Below are 19,730 nucleotides of genomic sequence, written 5' to 3'. Positions count from 1 at the left end.
CTCCGTTATCTTTAAGGTATTAATTAAGGTCTAAAAGTATTTTTTTTCTTACTCATATTGTATGTGCTTCAATCGGTTCCATCGATCATTTATTAAAAGCAAAGGCCACTTCTTTCACCGCACTGTGTATGGTTATATTTTGAGTCTAAAAGTAGGTAAGTGGAGAGGTAAGATTTCAAGAAATCAACGGACTGTATGAAATATGAGAAACAGTGGTGGTGAATAAACCCAGACTTTTCTTAGCATGTCCAACCAATCAGGAATGCCAAAAATAGCTTGATCGTTATCCAAAACCACACACACGCTCATGCAAGTTGAAGAACTGGAGGCCCCAGCCATGGAAAACTCATAAAATTAGAGTCTGAGAGGGCCAAAAAAAACACGTCTGCAAGAAAAAAAAGAAACGGAAAGAAAAAAAAGTCAAAATGGCATCCCCTCAAAGCTCAAAGCAGGTAGTATGAGTGTGTGATTGCTGTCAGGCTTGGTTTGCCTCAACAGAGGTGTTGGTAACTTGGAAACTTGAAATACACACACCACACTTAGATGGCCAGTGATCAAGCAACGCCTGCACTTTGTTCCTTTTTTGCATCATTCTATTCTTTGTCTCTTCTCTTTTCCATTTCTGTAGTCCACCCTTTCCTTCCTCATTTTATGTATTTTTGTTTCTCTCTCCTCCTCTTCCCCTTATGTATATTTCTTCCATTCCTGTTCCAAAATTATATGGAAAATTCTGATTAGTAGCTATTAAAAAGCTATATATAATTTTGAGTAGATGCGGTTTAAGTCAAATCTTTCTTTAGCTTCACGGATGTAGAAATAACCTTTCCAGTCACATCTCCAGTCATTCATTTCATTCGTCACTCATTCTTGTTGGTTGAAAACCCGCCTCATCAAGAACTAATAAAGCGTTTCAGCCCCGTCTTTTCCCACCTGTATTTGCCCTAATATGCTCTTATCTCGCAGCTAAAAGCTTTTCTACTTCACTGCGTTGCTCTCATTTCCCTCCTGTGGCTCTGACTCACTACACTTCTCAGTACTCAATGCTGCTGATGTTTGTAATCTATGAATTTTACAATATTTTTTTATTGCTGTGAGTGTCAGTTCCGTGTAAAACACACACTCTGGACACGATTTTTTGTTTTTTCCCAAGAGCATTCTCCGAGATTGTGTAGTTCCTCTGATGAATAGAAAAGCTTTGATATTAGATCTTTCACACAATGTAACACTTTCATTTAAAGACAGCTGAGTTTCAGGTGAGATAAGGAAGCAGATATCATGTATATCACATATTGCGATTAAAATTATGTGTGTTTAGGCCATACCAGTGACCTGAATTACACACCTCAGTATATCTAAGTCATGCTTCTGTCTGCCTGCCTCTCCTCCTGCTGTGTGTCTGTGTCTTTCCTTTCTCTATTAGTGTCTGTGCCTTCAGGCTTCCATCTTTTATTGTTCTGGACAAATAAAGAGATCACACAGAAAAGAGGCCTACAAAAATCACTCCCTCACACATGGACACACGCACGAGCGCGTACACACACAATCAGATGGTTCTTCGGATGAAAGGGGCATTGTGGTAGCATAGCTACAAATCCCGGCAGCCCTCAGCACTCAACAGCTAACACACACTTACACACAACCCCCCACCCCACCCCCCCATCACACACACACACACACACAATTCTTATCGGACAAAACGTTCCTTGTCTTAAAGCCTGACCCGTCTAAACACACAACACTCACACATACACATGCACACAGCTTCATAGAGGTAGATTACCCTCATTTACAAATGTATGGCTTTGTGACTGACCCGTTAGCAAAACTAGAGGGAGCAGTACCCAATGAATTATTCAGCCCCTCCTTAAGGGTTAAAACAGGCGGAAAATATGCTTGTTAAGATGTCAAGGACCAGGAAGAATACACTTTTGAAGAAGGGTTAAAAAAAAGGGTAGAAATTTTCAAAAACTAAGGAATCTGTTTTAGAAAATGTTTTTTTTTTTTTATCAAAGATAGTTTTTTGGTTTTAAGATATACAACAGATGGACAAGGTTTCAAAATGAAAGCAACAAACGATGAGTATTTTGTCCTTCAAAAGTTAGAACAATATGCTACATGAATTATTCAGTGCTTCCATAAGAGTGAAAACAGGCGGAAAAATATCACTTGTGAAGTTTTTGAATTCAATATAATAAAATATATAATTTACTAAAGGACAAAATGAATGACGAAAAGAACACGTAATGCCAACTCTCAAGGGTTATTAAAAAAACTAAACAACAACAACAACCAAAAATGGGGAAATTAAGACCAGAAAGCATTAAATTGTTTAAAATGTTTCAACTTTATTATAAAAAGAGAGTATTTCTATGAAAATCTGAGAGTTGTGATGAGTACTATTTTTTTAAATGTCAGAGAAGGAAAATACAGCCTGTGTGTCACCTCCAAGCAGACACATGAATGAAATGATGAAATGACACATCTCTTCCATAAAGACGAACGATCAAAAATCCTTCCGATGATTACATGACTCGGTGGCCTTGGAGACTAAGGTAAATCAATCAGAAAAATAAAAAAATAAATTCTCTACCAAAACCCCTTCCCTCCCCATCTCTCTCCCACTCCTCCCCTCCATCTGTCCTTCTCCTCCCTATTTTTGTCCCTTCTTTCCATCCATCTCTTTTCCCATCTAGCATCTCTTTTGTCTCCTAGCCAGCCTTCTCCTTTCTTAATGCTTTGATCTCTCTTTCTGTATCCATCCAGGCGTATATGAGTGAGTATGGCAGGCTTGCTCGGTGTGCCTCTATGTGCATGGCTGCTTTAGACTAAAAACCCCCCCACCTAATATACTTCTGTCTCACACACACACACACACACACACACACACACACACATTCAAAAGGCCGTAGAACTTTTTGAAAGTCACACCAGATGTTCCGAGCTCCATATTCATGCAACAACATCCTCTTCTTATTGTTTTGCTTCCATGTTTCCTTTATCTCATCTTCTCGTTTCCCCTTCCCCCTTTCTCACTCATCTGGCCTTTTATTCATTTGTTTTCTTTTATAGAACCCCCTCCAACCCCTCTCCTAATCTTGCAGTTTTCCTTTCCCATCCTTGTATTCATCGTTATTGCTTTTAAAAGCCTCCTCTTCACTCCATTTTCTTCATTTTTGTTCCATTTGTGTTTTTGTTATCATTGTATCTCTGGCATGCTCCATTCTTACCCCTCTCTTGCTCCCTCATCTTCAATTTGTTTGGTTGTTTGTAAACCATCTTCTCATCCTTCCCTTTATTCTGCCTCTCTTCCCCTTCCCTATCCATCTCCTCTTCAGTTCCTCTCCTCTTCCGCCCCATCCCTTTTCTATCAATGCAGCCCTATAGTCTAACTCTACAGTCCATTCACTTTTCGCTCAATCAGCTGAAAATGTAAAAAGGAACAGCAGCTTTTTAGTAGTGAAAGCATACCCATTCACAATTATTTCATTATATTCTGGATCTGACAGATGTGCAAAAAGAAAAAAAAAGGTTTTTATTAATATCGTCATCCTTCCTTTTCCACTCCTCTTCATGTCTCGTCCTTCATGCTAGTCTATCATTATTTTCTTGATTCTTTCGTCTCTCTTGACTTAATTGACTGAACAGGCTTTAGACTGCGTAGATGCATCCTTCATATCATTCCCAAACCTTGCTTGAATATCATGGCATGTTTTTTTTATTAACCATCTGCATCTCCATTTCCTCGCTTTTCTCATTTCCTCTCATTTTTTGCATCATTTCTCGCCCCCACCCCACCACCCCTTCCCCCGTATTCCCATTACATCCACCACCTCCTCTCTCTCTGCCTGTCATTCTTTCTCTGAGGTCTATTGATTCTCTGCTGGGGCCTTTTCCCCCGTCTTTCAGCTGTCAGAAGGAGATGGGATCTTCTGATGTCCCCAGCCATGATAAACAAATTGTGTGTCTCCTGCAAACCTCTTTGGAATACAGAGCACACACCCACAAATAGGTGAAATCAAAACAGATGGGACACAGAGAGTGATGATCAGAAAAGATGGAAAACGGGAGGCGGTACTGATTTGCACACCTATTCTTTTTTCTTTCTTTTCTTTCTTTTCTTTTTTTTTTTGCATCTCTTGGGGTTTTGAGTGGAGACTAGGCTTTATTGTGGCGCATGTCTTTATTTATCTCCCTGGATATTCTCTGCATTAGCCCCTTTCATTTCCACAACAATCGTTTTTGCAGTTTTCTTTCATGGATCCATCTTTTTGTTTCATATATACATTTATCTGTACTGCAGCAATCATTCCCAGTGTTTTATCCCAATTATTTCATGAGTAACAATATCTTACACGGTCCCTGAATTTCTTTAATTTTCTGCATTGTAAATCAGTTCAAAAAATGAACACTAGTGTTCCAGAGTTGTGTCCTTCCCAATACTATATCCATCCCTTTTCAGTCCACAAATGCTTCCAATCTCTATTATCCCTCTCACTTTTCTTTCTCCACCTTTTTATACCTCCATCCTACCACATTTGCTGCTTAGTTTATCCACACACCCAGCATCTCTCACCGTCAGCCTCTATGCATGTGTCTGTCCCACCTTCTCCCACACCCTCCTTCTCCCCATTCATCCAAGTATTGATTTAGCTGTCCATGATACGCCATAGTGATTGACAGCTACTAATTGGCTTAATCCCACCCCCAGGGGTTTGTGGCTCTTTAGCTGATCTGGATACAGCTGTCCTATTGTCCAACATCTGACACCGTGACCCCGATGAACCAGTGAGGGGGGATAAGAAGGAATATTTTCATTGGAATAACATATTCTTGGATCATTCTCAAATCAAATGAAAGAGTATTGTTGTAGTGCCTTGGAACTATCTGACTCAGTGATTTAAAAAGATTCAGTGTGTAGTAATTGGGAGACATTACCTGTATTCCACAGTGTGCACAGAGAGGAAGACAGAATAAACAGACCTCTGTGCACTAACAGCAGGCTTTTGCCAAGTGGTTTGACAGATGAATTCCTGGCTCAAAGGTGAACACTTCTTTCACTGCAATACATGTGCATCAGCAAGCATGTGCCCAGTCGGGAGTGTCCTTGAGCGAGACGCTGAGTCTCTTAGGTTGAAATGGAAAAGCGAGGGAGAGGGAGGGAGGGAGGGAGATGGTCACCCCAACAGACGAAAAAAGCAGCCCTAAGCAGCCCCAGATTAGCTTTGCACTATTGAGGAGGCAAGGGGCAGAACATAAGGTCTTAGTGGATATCACTAAGCCTTTAAAGACCACCCTTCAGCCTTGGATGTACTCCCCCCATCGTATTTATCCAGTGACTGTTTACATTCAAATTAGCCCATGGAGACCTTACAGGCTGAAAACTTTGCCTCAAAGGCAGGTCATGATCTGTTCACCTAGAAGTCATTAGTGAGTTTAGATCTTTGAAGCCGTTTTTATTCATAATGATAATGTGTGAAGATGGATTTATTTTCAAAGATGCATGTGCATCATTAAACTCGTAAAGGCCTCGAGATAGCCACAATCTTCATTAATATTTAATAGCCAGTTATTCTCTCATGTCAGTTGCTCAGTGTCGGTTGCGCTTAACATGGAATAAAATTAGAAATTAGAAACATTTCTAATTTCTAGAACAAGTTCTAGAACAATAAGCCTGAGTATATTTTGCAGTATAGTTTGCTTCCTGATCGATTTGGCCTTAAGGCTTCATTTGAACATGACATCAATCAGTCATACCATATTAGTAGAGTCTAGTTGCTTGGCTTGAACATATATACCATCTATACCCGTATTTTTCAAATAATGACTTAATTTGGAATCGACTCTATAAAGATGAACGAGTAGACAGAAACTGAGGGTGGAGGTAAGCAGTAGAAATTGATCAGCAGTGTTGCGGACCATTACATCTACCATGCATGTGTAATGACCCTTATTACCACTCTGATTCATATATCCCACCCATTACCCACAAACCACTTGACTCGGTGACAGACTGGAAGACACAAGGGTCATTGTGCCAAAACATCCTCCCATGCTAAAAGATCCCCTCTTTTCTCTGCCTCTATTCTCAGTATAGTAACCCCCACCCCTTTTTTGTTTTTCATTCCTACATGGTTGGTGAAGCCAAGTCCCCTCCCTTATTTCTTCAGGTTAACACAGAGAGACCTTTGTTGTTCCATACCTCAATAAGCCTACACTGTTGGTTCTCAAAGTTCCCTCAAGGCAAAGACACCCATACGTATCCCAACAATCTGGACGACTCCTCAAGAGCAGTCCCTTTTGCTAAACTTCTCCCAAACTGATGTTTGTAGTAGTAGCTGATCTTTTTGAAATTTATACTGACAGTCAAACATTCCCAGAGAGGCAAAGAGATAAAGTAAGACATGCATTTGCATAGAACATAACAAAATCACTGTATAAATTCTGTGGAAACAACTTAAACAATTCATTCTTATTCATTCTACATTATATTTGAAATTCCATTGTATCCTTGAGGACTGTAAAACCCCTTTATGAAACTCAAAAAGTGTCCTTAAGTACCTGAACCTGCTAAAGTAAATTGTTTTGAATGAAGGTGTTAAAGTTACTCCACCTGAAATATGAATAAAAGCGAGCGAAAATGGAAATCCTAATAAATAAGAAGGTTATTTTTCACTTCAAAATTTCACAGCAAGATATTTCCTTTGATATACTTCTTTTCATCTTGAGAATGAAACCAGATGACATTCAGCTCTTTTTGCGCTAAACAGAGCTTAAAGATTGGTGCATCGTCTGGTTGAGTAAAATATAAACATGCTCAGTGAATAAAACATCGGTAGTATTTCCTTATATACAAAGGTCAAAACATCTGTTTATACATTGAGTGATCTGTACCGCTGTATGCCTGCCCTCCAGCACAAGCACAGACACACACACACTCGCAAATATACTGTTATTACAGTATATTTGCAGGGACTTTTATGCAGACTACATCCACTTTGACTCCTAATACACACAGTATCCTTCACCACTCAACCTAATGCTACATTACTTCAACAATCTCAGAAGACTTTGTTCAAAGCTTCAACCTTGTCTGGAATTTTTTAAGTCTTTCTGTGCCTTTGGAGTCATCTGGTTCCTGTAAAGATAAGAGTAAAGTGAGATGCTTGCTTAGACTTACACCCACACTGAGCCTTGCATATGACGTTTGAGCACTGAGTGACCTTGCACCTTCAGATGACATGGGCTCATACAGACAGACTGCCTGAAATGACTTTTATTTGTTGCTGATGGTGATACTCAGGTGCAAGGGCATGGGCACACGAACGTGCAGAGGGTGTGTGACATTGTGTGGTCAGCTTTAGCAATAATATCTGAAAAAAACTCACATGCATGGACACATTGGACTAACGCTCACACATACATGGTGACCTTGTTTCTTCAACGTGGCCACTAGAATCTAAACAATGTTGATGACATTTGCTTTCATGATATCACAATAAAAATAAACATGGCTGTGACAAATGTGATGTCATTCCACATAAACACTGAAAACGCAATAGTTGATAATGGCCCCGAGGAACTGCTACTTCACTGGATTTAAAAATAACCTCAACTGGGTGTAGTGGTAATGACGACCACTGCCATTTTGCAAGATCATTTAAAAATACAAGGAATATTAAACATCTAATAGCAAATGTTAAATATTTAGAGGTGTAAATATTGGGTTAAATGTAAAAATCTCCAACCTGTACAAACAATCTGTGATAGTGCGTTATTCTACAGTGACACATTAATCCTACTTTATTGTCAGCACTGCTTTGGCTTATGTTAAAGTTAAGAGAAATTAAACATTCGCTTAAATTCTCTTCATGTTTAAAGAACCCATAGAACCTTGTTTTAATTTTCCTCCTATGCAGTACTTTTCACAAAGGGATTAGTGGAAGTGTGAAGAAAAAGTGTCAGTGACTGAATAGAAGAGGATCTGCCTCATATCAGTCCTTGTACCTTTCCCTATATATAGCTATGGCCTTCTGTAGCGCAATAACAATTAGTCAGTCCTAGAAGTGGCAATACATTTTGCTCAACTCTTCTCTTTTCACTGAAAAGGTCAATGCAGTCACAGCACAACTAAACAGAAAGTATAAGAGAGAGCTAACGAAAGTCAGAGGATGAGGAATGTAAACTATTTAGATGAGGGGAGACAGGTAAAAGAAGAGAGGAATAAAAATGAAAACTTACAAGGAGAGATGACAGGAAAAAAAAATGATGTTGCTCTATAAAACTGACCCATGGTCAGGGATTAAGGCATGGAGCGGGGAGGGAATATACTGAAGTCAAACCAGTCGAATGGAAAAAAGTGAAATTAATAGTGTCCAATGAAGAAGCTGCAGTCATATTCAATCATATTACACTATTATACGTGTCACGGTCAATGAAGCATGGCTAGGGAAAGGGAGAGGAAAAAAGAGAGAAAGTATAGCAAAGGGGTGGAGGACCTTAAGAAAGAAGGGGAGGGACAGAAAAAAATGAGTAAAAATGCAAAGAAGGAATGCAGGGTTTTAGCCAAAAGTAATGACACAGAGAAAGAACGGCAAATAAAACAAAATAATGAAACAGAAGCAAAACAGAAAGTGACAGAGGGAGGAAAATGAAGAGAGGTTATTATGCTAAAGAGGTCAAGCTTGCAGTAATGCTGTCTTGTAGAAAAGAAAACTGGGTTTTTCTCTATAGGCTTAGTACAACAGTATGTGTCAGCGTCACATGTACACTGTTATCTCGTTTTTTCCCCCATGTCTTTTTATGTGCGTGTCAGTGAGCCATCGTCTGGCGTGACACCATCAAACCAAAGCTGGTAAAATGTAGATTTTACCTAGTTAATCTAATCTCATGGATTCTTCTGTGGCACCGGTGTGAGTGGATGTGCACAGAAAACAGACACACCTTCGCCTCTCAGATCGCAGTATCTCTGCAAGGATTCCGAAGAAATTCAGGGTTCTGCGAGATTGGCTCATTTAGTGAACTCACAAATTATGCAGCTAGGAAAAAAGTATCATTCATGCATTCTAATATGGTGCATAATTTAGCAATCATGTTAAATTATACAGAAAGCTGCTATATGTTATAAGGGAAAAAACTCTATGTAATACATTTCTCCAGGCCGGGTTTATTTTTGGAAATTTTTCAGAGAGTAACACTTGTGTTCATTTGAAGCACAGTGGGAATAAATACAGGTGGGGGTGAGGGGGCTGAGGTATACTGAAGGGGACAGGAGGAGAATGAAATGTGGAGGACAGGAGAAGGGAGATAAGTAAAGAGGGAAAGGAAGGGGAGGAAGATGAGGACTGAGGAAAGAAGGAAGGAGAGAACAAGAGAGGATGAGACAGAACTGGATGAGAAGCTGTAGATAAGTCCCAGTGTGATCAAAGCATTACTTTGACATCAAATGCAGGCCTTGCCAGCATACTGACTGGTTAATGCTAGAAACACTTTGAAATATTAGAATATGTGTGGCTAAGAAGCTTCTCCTCATATTTGTCCACTTCATAAGGATTTACATATTGAGATTAATGCGTTATAAAGTGATAAACATTTTAACTACCTATGGTCACATCTAATTGTCTTGCAGCTGTCCAACCATTAACAGTTACATGCATTCTGATTGTCTCCATCTAATGACTTTAATGTGCCTTAAAGACAGGTAAATCGTGGTTTAAAATCCCATTACTGAACACCCACATCATTCACATCACAATACAAGAAAAACAATTCCGTCATAAATAGCCCCATATGCCAGCAGACAGGACAAAGAGCCAATTTGTTGCATGAAAAACTGGTTTCCATTACCGTGTTTGTTTAAACTGTTTTAAAATAATTCAACCTTAAAAAGCAATTTTACTGATAAATAAGCCAAATATGAAGGCATACAATGTGACATAAATAAAAAGATAAGAAATAAGTGAACGTATGCAACAGGATTATTACGCTACTTATGTTCACAGAGCCTGTTTCGGCAAATAGGTGCCAGAGCCCTTCCTCTCTCGATGACATAAGACTGCAAACTTAACTACTTTTTTGTGTATTCCGCCTTCGAGCTACATCTTCGGAAAGCTCATTATGCCGCATATGAATTGTGTCATCCAGTTTCAGTTCTCATGTTCATATTTTCTTAAACAGTAGAAAAACAACAGAAATACATGCAGGGAGGGACAAATGATGAATGTTCTTGGCCAGATGGAGGTCACAGTAACATGGTTTTTAGACTGTGGAGCTACTGAAATGCCACATTTTAGTTAAACTATTTATCAGTCTGATCTGCATGTCTCTTCAACACTCCCTCTAATGCAGAGTCCTCTATCTAACCCTGCTTATAATCAGATAAGCTATATGCAGCATTTGCTTTTCTGGCCGGCCACTGACACTTTGTGTGTTTGTGTGTACGTTCAGCTTCTGGTTTCGACACCACTTGCTGTGTCTTTGTCAGCACGTGTCCTGCAAAATAAATCATTTTCCACAATTTAAACCTGATTTGAACTGATTTGAACTGATTTGTCAGCCACTAATGTGCACATATCCTCACATATATAAAGTATGATGCAAACAGGATGCAAACAGAAAAGCATGGACACACACTGTACCTTGAAACCATAGCTAACTGTCCATAAAGTTCACCTTTATAAATGTGTTCCATCAGCAAAATTAACTTGCTACAATTAACATAACCGTGTTAATTATGGTAATCAACAGCACACCCACTGCAGGTACATGCTCAAACCTGTGCGCGCCTGTGCGTGTTTGACAAGTTTAGTGGAGATAAATGATAGAGGGAGTGAGAAAATGATGGTACGGACAAAAAAAGAAAGATGGGGAATGAGACTGATAGCTTGAGTTTGACAGGTGATTTAAAATAAAATAAAGTTCAATAGTCAATTAACTGTTTAAGTTATTTGTTAAACAAAAATACCTAAAAGTAATTAGAAGACACTGCTTTAGGCTATGGAAGTTTTTTCCATGACTTGTTGCATGTAGTATCACAACATATTAATTGATGACAAGTGTAGTAACTTATAAAACATAATCAGTTTGAGGGAAAAAGGTGGACAAGCCCACTATGAATAACTTTATGACAATACTTAATGGTTATCTTGCTGAGGATATTCTTAGACATAGATTTAATGCGTTTTCTTATATTAACATAAACATAAAGCCTAAAGTCTTCAATATCAAACATGCTTTTCAACAACTATCACAATGTGGTAGCAACCCAAAAGGTCCTCTGCTTTCCAAAATGTCCTCATACCAATGCTCTAAAACTCAAGCTGGTGCTCACTATGATAGCTGGACAAGTACAGACACACACACATACAGAGTTAATTATTATCCTGAATAATGAGAAGCAAATGACTCATTAAATCTCTCCTTGACCCGCACGCAGAAACTAGCCACTGTTCCTCACATTCTTTCTTTCTCACTGACTCTACAGTACCTCATACAAAACTTGTCAAACCAGACGCCTTTTCAGCTGTGAATTATTAATTGGCATTAAAGAAAGAGCCCAAATTTCTCTTTGACCCCAATCCCGAGTACTTTTGTACCAGAGCGACCGCAAAAAGTAAAGAAAATCTCCTGAAATTCATAATTGAGATGAACTTTGTTCTCGACCTTCATCCCTTATTTCCTTTCCCTCTCGCTCCCTCACTCTTTTTCAGTGTCTCTGCCTGTGACATGCTGTCTGCCAAAGCAGAAATATAGTTACATTTGACTGTTTAAAAAAATAACAAACATGGTTTTCTTTTTCCTTAATATGATTGGTGTCCACGAGACAGCAGAGCACCTGACTGGACCCAAGGACTGTCACAGAAAACAAATTACACTTATTTTTCAGGCCCACTCTGTCACACTCGTGCATACACCTACATCTATACAATATATCTAAAGCATATATATATATATATATATATATATACACACAAAACCATTGTTAAAAGAATCACATTTGCAATCAATTAGATTTCACAAATGAATATTCTGGATGAAAAGTTCAGGTGCCTATACACGTGCCCATACAAGGTGTTCTGATCAATATAAATCGCTGTCTCGAATAATCAATTTCCAATACAATCAATATCAGTGTCAACCCTGTATTCCGATCATCAATGGTAAAATCGATGAAATCACTCATTAATCCTGAATTAACATTGATCCAGACTCCACTGTTTTTGCAATTAAACTGCAGCCTCATCGCCTAGCAGTAAATCCACGCAGCCTTTTCTGCCAGTGCTCAGCTCTTTTATGCAGGAGTGAGAAGGTCGACCATGCCGAGGATCACTATTCAGCTAACAAAGCTTTAATACTGGAAACCAACACAGCTGCAGCTGCAGCATGTCGTTTTAGGTGCGCATGATGCGAGGGCAATTAAAAGTGAACACCTAATTGATGCTGTAGTCTCTCTGTGCTGCCACATGTTTTTGTTTATTTGCTCTAACTGGTGTCCTTGTTGCTTTGTGGTATTACTTGTGGTGCAGTTTCCCATCTCTGAGTACTTGCATGCATCCCATCCAGCTTTAGTCTGCACTGCCTAAATTACTTCAATGTGACTTTGCTTATCAAATAATGAGAGCATGGGACACATTCATGAATCACACTGCTTGTTAGTTTGTTTCGGTCAACAAAATTGAAAACATTTTCCAATTTAGTGATTTTTCACTTGATATTCAAGTTATTGGTTTTCTTTTCCTTTTTAGGGATACAGAGAACGGAATCAAAACACAGTATGCGCTACGTTGAAGGAAGGGAAACGGGCCAAAAAGTAGAGAGTAGTCAGACTAAAGTGCATGAACTGGAACGGGTGCACTGTAATTTAAAGTCGCTGGCATGTAGACCAATTGAGGAATAATTGAAACCACATGAGCTCAAGAAAGAAAAAAAAAACATACAAACGCCATGCTTAAGGCCAAAGAAACTAAACCCAGTATGTCATGCTGCATGGGAACTATGTCAACACTACTAAGCCACCTGTGTTGTCTCACTCTTCCCCACGTGCACCAATACCCAGGAAATCATCAAATACAGACAAATTAACTTGCTTTTTTTTTTCCTCCTCCACCCCCCCACCCCCACCCCACACACCGCTAGAGAACAAGTATGGGGATTAGAGGTCAAAGGCACTAATTACTGACTCTGCCATTTAGTCCGGTTGAGATGAAAGATTAGAGTTATAATCCCATTCCGCTGCCATAGGAAATTATATATCAGCCTAACATCTATCTGGCCTCACATTCTGCTGTTTTAAATAGATGAAGATCGATCTAAGGGAAAGAGAGAAAAAAAGCTGACGTTTAACCAGTTGTGTGTGCTGACTCTGCTTTCTATTGAGCCCATGGAGCAAGGGGCTGGAAGAAAACAAAATTTAAAAAAAAAAGTCCAGAAGCAGAAGGCAGAACTCAATTCTCCACCAATGTTCCCCCACCCCGTTCTCACTGGGAGGTAACGTGAATGTGAAGGTAAGAGAAACCAGTCACAGTGGACAGGCTTATCCAGACAGACAAGATTTGTGCGTGTGTGCGCGTGTGGGTCTGTCTGTTAGGGGCGTTCATATTGAATCCTGTATCCCTGGGGAGCCTAACTACCTCTCCATCTCTCTGACTGGCCCCCTGAGAGAGACAGACAGAGCAGGAGAAAGGAGAGAGATTGGAAAAAGAATTAGAAATAAAGAGCAGAAAGAAGGAAAAGGAGCAGTGGAGCCAATACTGCAGCAAAGCCCAATAGCTCCCTCTGTCGTCATCTAGAAATGGTCCAGTAGCTCTTCCATTCATTTTCCCCTTTACTGTCTTCTTTTTGAGTCCTGTTTCTTTATCTGCAGGATCACAACTTTATTCTATCTTTTAAGCCTCCCTTTCATTATTTAAAAAAACTACTTTACGATCACATAACTTACGAGGATGAGCAGTTGGTGCCTAATTAAAAATAAATATAATGATTACAGTGTAATAAATTAATCCCTCTATTTTGTTTCCTCCCTAGGGTGCTACATCAGCACTGCTTGCAGGCAGATGCCTTTAAACTCAATCCAGAAAGCAAGGTTGTTTTCTTTTCATTCTCTTTTTAAGATTCTGTCTTACTCGTTTCATGAATGTGGAAAGATCAACATAATTAGTCCCATCAAATCTTTAAAAATCACTCAAAGCTGATCAAAATTAATACTTATAAGTAAAAAGCAAATTTTATATTGTCTGATTTTTCTGCATTTGCCATTAATTTAAAGAACATTTTCAAATGCTGCTTCTTTTTCCTTCTTTTGTGAAACTCTGAAGAACGTCAAATAACATCAACAGGAATTATTGCTACACACTTGGACTGAGTCTATAGATACATAATAGGTAAACATAGTGTCTAATGTGCATAGTGTCTAAGATAAGTCATGAGAAAGTTCCCACAGATTGAATTCCGAGTTAGAGAGTTTGAACTTAACCTAAATATCTTCTGGCCTTCTCATGTCCTATCACACATTCCAGAAGAAATGCTAAAGCTCGTTAAGCTTAATTCTATCTTTACTAACTATAACTAGCACAGCTATGATGCACAGTATTTCCAGTGCCAGGTTCTGAAACCACTTCAGTAAAAACCAACAAATCTGACGACATTTCTGTGTCAGTTTCTGTGCAATTTCTTGGCTGAACATCAGGGAAAAAATCTGATACCTCTCCCACCCCGCTTTCATCTGTCATCCAAGCCAGGTTTCTGTATGCTGCTCACCCTAAATAGCACAAAGATGTACTGGTACAAGGGAATTATGTGTGTCTGCCCTGCTTTTAAGGTATACAATCACTTCTGCAGACATAAAACCACATTTTTGCGGGAACTGTTCATTCCTGCAATGGCTAAGTGAAGGCAGGCAGTTTCTACTCGCATGTCTCATTTCAGCTCATACGGCAGTGACTCTCAAAAAGGAATGAGACTGACTACTCTACTGATAGACGTCACGCTGCCCTCCTCTCTTGTCCACCACCTCCTCCTTTTCTTCACATCCTGATAGGAGTCATGCTCTTTTCTGCTCAGCTGCTGCTCCTCCGACCGTCTGCCCCGTTGTTTCTCTCTGCCCTGCACCTCATCTCCTCTGCAGACCACATCCCCTCATTTCCTTTCCTGTACCTCTTTTTTTGCCTCTTGATCTTTTCCTCTTTTACTCTGCCCACACTGTATTATTGTTTGAGTGAAATATTGGGAGAATGAAGAATTAATTGGTGAATTAAGAAAACATCCAAAAGCACAAGTTGAGTGATACTGTTGTGCTACTTACAAAAACCCTTTGTGGAGCCAGAGAGCGACAGCTGTGATGTTGAGCTCTGTCATTAAGTGAACATAAGAAGCAGCAATTCAAAACTACTAAATTAGGGACCTTCTTTGTGTGTAATATGTCTTTTAAGTGGCCAGTGAGCCACAGTGTCTCAGAACTAAATATAAAAAAGGGGAATTCTGCTGTTCTTCGCTGCAGTGACTGGTCTGTAGGCTAATTGGCAAACATTAAATAAACAGGGAAACGCTCTCTGAAAAGTAACCACATAATAAGGAAGTGTGGGGGGAACCACAACAGCACAGTTACAACACTTGTAAGAAGGGAATTAAAAAATGAAAAAAAAAAATGCCTGTCGAAAATATAACACAATAAGTTCCAAACCCTTTCCCCCCTTATTTACTAAACTGCAGTTAGAGCATCTAATGGATCCATTTCTCTGCATCTTTCCTGCTCCATTGTAGACTGCAGACTTTTTTCAAGGCAACACAAGAAAACATCTCTCCAGCCAAGCCTGGCTGCTAGGAACCCCCTGTCGAATAAATACAACAGCAGCAAATGATTTTCTCAATGGCTCCCATAAGACTGAAGCGCACAGACAGAGTCGGAGAGATTGCTGTGTAGAGAAATGAAGAGAGAGGACGAGGAGGGCGAGAGAATGGTGAGTTGGAGGGGGTTGAAATGCAAAGGGGAGAGCAAAGGTACGGGAGAGAGGGGAGACATTTTATACAGCAACAGTGTGGGAGACAGAAGGGGGAGAGGGAGAGAGAGATTATTGCCTGCTTGAGAGCAGCAATCTTGAGTTGTGCCATGAATACCAAAGATACAGCCCTGGAGTTAACGCCCCCCCCCCCCCCCCCCCCCCCAACACACACACCTCTCTAGCTCTCTTTGCTCCCCCATTGAAAACGCAGCGGAATTGCAGATGCCCAAAACTACACACCGATATCTCTTTGACTCTCTGCTGAAAGCGGCTGAGCAGCAGACCAGTTCCAAATCCATCTGTAATTATTCATATCAGACCAGCATGCGCACAGACCCAACCAGTACGGACAAATCTACTCTACTGAGCAGATTTCACTGGATGTCTATGCAACAATTTGCAAAATGATCTAATGTGGCCCTACAGGGATGCTAAGCCAAACGCACGGACCTAATTGAGTGCAGAACGAGCCTGAATGAGCCTATGGGCAAGTGATCTGTATGCATTTTTTATGCAGTTTCACCAGCGCTGGCGCACACCAAAAGGGCAAGAACGCCGCTCCGCTTCAAGTATTCAAACGGACTGAATACTAAGCTGCGTGGAGTCTTCAGGGATTCACATTTCAAAATCACAAAATCAATTAGCTTCCAAATCAGTAATGACCCCGCAAAAACCAGAAAACGAGAAAGAATGAAAGAAGGGGAAATGGCGAAAAAGGGGAAAATATTGGGGATTGAGAATTTTAAATATGCCGTTTTGATTTTACAGGAGGAGGATAAGTTGGGGGGAAACGCTTTCTGGAAGAAACAGGAAGAAATATGTTAAATAAATGCAGATTAACTGTAACACTAACAAATATTTCTTTCCTGGAGTGGGCTAAAGGGACGCAGTGAATTTATCTGTTTACCGAATTATGTGACCGCAACCCCCCCTCACACATCCAGACTCTGTTGATGGTGATCCAAGGAAAAGTTCTGCGTCGCAGTTACGCGGAGCCGCCGGGAGACACGGAGACAGCGAAAGGGAGCTTACTCCTAGATTAGCTACTATAGGCTACGTGGGCAGACTCACAAATACGCAAACGCAGTTGGATGCACTCGCAGACCAAATAAGTAAAAATATGCAGAAACACTGCAAGAGAAACTTTAGTGAATCCACGCTCTGTTATGCGAAAACCACACAGATCCAACCGTCGTCCAGTGGCCCGGAGGAACGAATAAAGTCTGCACTGTTACTGGCAGCAGCACAACAAATAAAACCAAGTGCTGTCTTTAATGCGCAAAGGATCTTTGGGTTTTGTGAGATTTTCCATTGTTAATCAAACATAATCAAGTCCGATATCATCTCCGAGTAATCTTCCTATAATGTATAAGAAGTGTTTGTGCGACAGTTTGGTTTAGTCAAGAGTCTAACCAGAATCTCCCCAGCATCCCGGGAACCTAAACCTTTAACTTCGCTGGCTCTCGTGTGTTTTGCGCTCAGGAAAGCCTCTGCAGAAGAGATGCGCGGATAGTGAGAAGAGAGACATACGATGGAAGTGTGTTGATGTAACTACGGCAAAATCCCAGTCCTTAAACTCCAGTGGTCTTACCTTGGAAGTGAGACTCCGTGCGCAGCTCGTTCACCCAAGTGTCCTCAATACATACAAGCCAGTAGAGATCGGCCACTTGACTTAAGTAGTATTGCTTCTTTTACCAGATGTCCAACACATCCACTGATTAAAAGCCCAGTTTTTCTATGTTTACGTGCGCTTGGAGATGAGAGGGTAGAAATTCAAGCTGAGCCAAGTGGGTTTCCCGCTGGAGCTCAGTGGCAAAAAATAATAAAAAAAACAAACCAGTCAAGCGAATTTAAAGATAAACTGAAAAGAGAGGACAAAAATGAAAGAGCAGTCATGCGTCTTGATGAGGTCCGAGACTGAAGTGATGGAGAGGAGCGGAGGGGATGGTGAGGAGGTGGGTGTTGGAAGAGAAAAAGAGAGGAAATCACCGTAGCATCCCTCCCTCCTTCGGGTAACAAATCCGGTACCGTCAGCGCCGTTTATCCGTCCTCCCTCCTGGAGCATCGGAAGCGATGTGAGGGAAACTGAACGGCGCGCAGCAGCAGCAGCGAGAGAAGAGAGGGAGGGAGAGAGAGAGAGAGAGAGAGGTGTCGCTGCCGTTGGAGGGCGTAGGAAACTGGTAATCCTCTCTCTCCTCTTACTCCTGTATCGGTAGTAATTTTGTTATTCGTCGGAATTAAATAAGTGGCACCTCAAATGACAAACTCAAGTGGGGCAAACCTCTCAATACACATTAACATTTTCAGATTTTATTACAGTAGAAATATAATTTGTTTAGTTATTTTTGACCGTGGTTGCAAAAAGCATTTGCACTGAGAAGGATACGTTGTTTAATGAGGTTTAGGCCACATTATAGCCTTATCTGTATTGTAACACTGTACACCCTTCCCACATCAAAATCCACCCTGAGAGGTTACAGCAGAAGAAGCCCTGCAGGAGGGTAACTGAATGCAACAGTTGCTATTTCCTCATTGGCTAAGAGGAGCTTCCAACCGCTACCAGCAGAGATTTAGAATTGCACAGAGAGCCAATGAAAGGAGAGGACGACAGGCCTGCTATACACAGAGAGTGTCGCCTACAAAAGTCCAGTGTAAACGATGTAATTGGCCATGAAAAAAAAAAGCTGGAAAAACCCACACCTGGAAAACTAAATTATGAATGGTTTGAAGGAGTATTTCGTAAAGCAACGCTCGACTTGTAAACATCTGCTATTATGGATCCCTTAGTCTCAGAAAAAAATAGATAGTGTGTCAATTACACTAACCCAATGATTGTTACTTTTGATATTAATGTTTTGATATTTTGAAACATTCAAAGTCTGCTTAAATGAAGCGATTTCACACAAGATAGACACACACAAGAACCTATAAAACAATAATTTAAAGCCTTTAAACCAATACATTTCCAATAGTTTTATCTTTCTCGGAAGATTCATTTTACTTGAATCCCATCATGACTTTTCAGCCTACTCAAGTTGTTTATTTGGCCAGTCCTAACAAAATCTTAACCACAGCTTTCACAAGTGATGACACATAAGTGCCACATCGAGCCATTCATAAATGCCTGTATCAGCTGCCAGTTGCTCACCCCCATCCGTAAATTTCTGTATGTATTTTGGATGCTAATGGCAGGGGTAAAAAAAAAGGCTCACAAGCATGGCTCACTTGCAGGGGTTCTCATTCAGTGGGGAGCAGTATATGATAATGCATATTTTCATTATAGCATTCAGCAGGCCTTTATTACTTTGGATGCAAAATGACATAATTAGATTAAGATAAAGGGCAGGTTGTCAAATGTAATTACAGGGTATTTCTGGCCATAATGAGTGAAAATGTAAACAACTGCAGCCCTTTGCACACAATTTTTCATTTCATAGAGTCTGGTACGTTTCAATAAAAAAGTCAGCCTTTGAATGTATTTGAAATTCTTAATGCACACTGACTTCTGGTTCAAAACCCAGTCTTTTCCATGCCAACAGCCTGCAAGGGACAGCGAGGTGATGCTACAAAAGAAATAGACTTTTTTCTCTTCTTCAAAGACAGAGAAGTTTCATGTTTTTTGGGGAGTTATATGCACACTCACCTTTCTCACTGCTGCTGAGTGAGGATAAAATGGTTTTGGAAATTTTCAGCACAGCAAACATTGAGCCCATAATTCATTGGTTTTACATTTTTAAA

The 19,730-nt window shown here is 40.2% G+C and overlaps 1 protein-coding gene across 2 annotated transcripts in view; it reads right to left on the bottom strand.

The window, feature by feature from the left end:
* Positions 1-18,052, bottom strand: part of cdh11 (cadherin 11, type 2, OB-cadherin (osteoblast)) — a 95,066-nt gene extending 77,014 nt beyond the window's left edge. For both annotated transcript variants that reach the window (XM_085477066.1, XM_085477067.1), the window contains exon 1: positions 17,584-18,052. The gene's annotated coding sequence lies outside the window, so the exon portion shown is untranslated. The remainder of the gene's footprint in view (positions 1-17,583) is intronic.
* Positions 18,053-19,730: the final 1,678 nt, after the last annotated feature.

The sequence above is a fragment of the Copadichromis virginalis genome, linkage group LG13 (assembly GCF_057382275.1).
Source record: "Copadichromis virginalis isolate Kocher_CV1m ecotype Utaka linkage group LG13, C_Virginalis_male_GT1.1, whole genome shotgun sequence".
NCBI lineage: Eukaryota > Metazoa > Chordata > Actinopteri > Cichliformes > Cichlidae > Copadichromis > Copadichromis virginalis.
This window is presented reverse-complemented; position numbering and strand designations above follow the sequence as displayed.